Source organism: Vulpes vulpes, chromosome 13 (assembly GCF_048418805.1).
Source record: "Vulpes vulpes isolate BD-2025 chromosome 13, VulVul3, whole genome shotgun sequence".
NCBI classification, from domain to species: Eukaryota; Metazoa; Chordata; class Mammalia; order Carnivora; family Canidae; genus Vulpes; species Vulpes vulpes.
In genome coordinates this window covers 140811601-140814604 of record NC_132792.1, presented here as the reverse complement: position 1 = coordinate 140814604, position 3004 = coordinate 140811601, and positions in this window count along the sequence as shown.

Here is a 3004-nt window from a genome sequence, read left to right as displayed (position 1 = left end):
AACTTTATGAATAGTTGAAAGTTAGGTTTAAATGAAAGCTTTGTCTCAACTTCAAAATACTGAATTTGGCAACAGGAGTCTGTAATTACTACCATCAGATGCTGGGGCCCCCAAACCACCGTCATGTTAAATTAAACTGTCTGAATTCTTTGTTCATCTTTCTGCTTCTTTATGCGGTGAAGGGAGGGTTCAGATAGTTATGGAAAGGACTGGGTGATCTCCTTCATTGTTCACATTTTTATTTCAGCGAGTAGGTCCAACATAAATATTTAAACTTATATTTTCCTACAGAAGGCAGAATTTTCAAGTGAGGCATTTTTTTTAAGAGGGGCATTTTTTAAAGTGAGAGCCCAGACTATACCTAGAAGGCAGTGGTAGGTATCAAATTAGAAGAGAGAATCACCATGAAAACAGCAATGAAACTATATAGGTATAAAGACTGGATAGTGCTGCTGACTTGGAAAAAGTTGAATTTTCAAAGATACTTTATTTGATGTATTACCCATCTGACCTTTTAAAAAAGTGAGATAAAGGCATACTCAGAACGCATCACCATATAGTCATATGGTATGAAGTTAGTCTCCCCACCAATGATGTCATTACTGGTTTCAGACCATTCTAGGAAAAGACTATGAGGATAGATAAGTGTACATTGTGCCCCCTGGTTTTATGGTATTGGAATTCAGACGACATAAATTGTAATTTGTTTATGTCTGCTCTTTGTGTTAAATTAAAAGAAGTTGGATTGCTTAGACAATGAGTGTTTGACTTGAATGAGGTTTTAAAAGCAGCTAGTATTTATAATGTAATGAATCACACTCAAAATTTCCCTTTATAAAAGAAAAAAATCCAAAGCAACAGTAAACTACAGATTGAATAAAGACAGAGTGATTAAGAGGTTGGGCTCCAGTCAGACAGACATGCACTTAAATTCTGACTATGTCACTTACAGCAGTGTCACTTGGGGTAAGGTACCTAAACTCGTCACACGCCAATCTCCTTGTTTGTATGACAACAGCAGCAACAACAGTCCTCATAATAGCAGAACAGATTTCATAGGTGTTTTGTGATGAGTTTTGATACATATGAGCTGCATAATTGTCAGCGAATAGTAGTAGTTGGTATGATTATTGTGGCTGGATAAACTTCATAGCCCAGGTCCTGTTCCTAGCAAAAGGGTGAGAGGAATCTATTGTGAGATCCCATCTGCTGCAAAAGCTAAGTAAATCTCTCTTTGAGGTCATCTGAAGGACCAGCATTCATAGCTTTTGCAAAATTATTGTTAGTATATTTTTATTTTCTACCTATAGCATACAAGTATATATATATTTTTAAGATTATTTATTTATTGGAGAGAGAGAGAAAGAGAGAGAGGGAGAGCAGGGAGGAGCAGAGAGAGAGGGTGAGGGAGCGAAAATTTAGCAGACTCTGAGCTCAGCAAGGAGCCTGATGTGGGGCTTGATCTCACAGCCCTCATCTCAGATCATGACCTGAGCTGAAACCAAGAGTCTGACGCTTATCTGACTACACCACTCAGGGTCCCCATCTAACAGATATATTTAAAGCAACATTTCCTCTATCTGACATTTAGCCACTAAGAATGTAAAGCATGTCTCATTGCCCTGGTATTTTATATTTTGGAGAATAGGCTTGAGTATACTTTCTATACTATTCACAACTGAAACAAAATAAAACAAAACAAAACTTGTCTGAACCTTAGTGTGTTCTCGATACTGTGCTAGGCATTTTACTTACTTCATTTTAAATTAGTCTTCAAAATAGGCTTATGAGATAGGAAATGTCATTCTTTAAACAGAGATTTTGAATTTATGGATTCTAATCACATAACGTCTTAGGTACCAGTGCTCTCAATGTTTTCAGTCACTATTCATATAATAGCCTTTTTATCTAATATGGTTTTCTGTGGTTAACTATCCATTAAAGGCTGTGCAGCTAATTGGTTGAGGGCACAATCTGTGAATTATGAGAGATCTTGGTTCCAATCTTGACCCCAGGCTAGTGCAGACCTTTGGTAAGCTGCTTAACTTTTTTAGACATTTGTTACTTCACTAGTAACACTAGTAGCTAGTGTTACCCATTTAATAGATTTATTCTAAGGATTAAATGACCTAATTCATTTAGCGAAAGTGTTGGAGTAGAGCTTGGCACATAATAACCTCCCATTTAATTGCATTATTGTTATTTTTTAAGCTGAAATATAATTGATACACAGTGTTATATTAGTTTCAGGTGTGCAACTGAATTAGACAACTCTATGTATTAGGCTGTGCTAGTCACAACTATAGCTGCCACTACATCATGCATGCTCTTATAATGATAGTCATTAGTTTTTATAAACATGCAATGAATGAGGTGCTGATGGATAAACTTCAAACACACACACACACACACACACACACACACACACACACACACACACAGCTGTAGACCATAGGAAACACCAAACTAAAAATGACATGCTTACAGTATTTGGATTTGCAATTTGGTAAGAAAGCAACATGCATATGTGAAAGAAGTGCTTTTTAAAGAAATACAACAGGACTTTATAAGAGTATAGGAAATAATGATAAATCCTTAGTGTTGGGGTATAGCTCAAAGGAGAGGAGGTAGAGAAAATAGTTTTGAAAAATAAATACATTACTATTTGGAGAAGGGAGGAAAGAACTTTCTAGATGGAAGGAACAGGGTGACTAAAATCCTTGGACAATAGAATACTCAAGGAATAATAATAACTATTAGGTGTGTGGTATGACTAGAGAACGGTATATGGAGACATCAACTTAGAAAGAAGTCTGAAAGACAGATATAACCTAGATTATTCAATGTTTTGCTAAGTAACTTTTAATCTTACTGCCTTGTTTAGAAGACTGCTCCATGAGGAATGTGGAAAGTACATTTGGAAAGGTGAGGCAGTCAGTGAGAACAGTTAAGACATTGTACAGATGATTTAGTTGCAATTTGATGAATCCCTGAACAGGGGCAG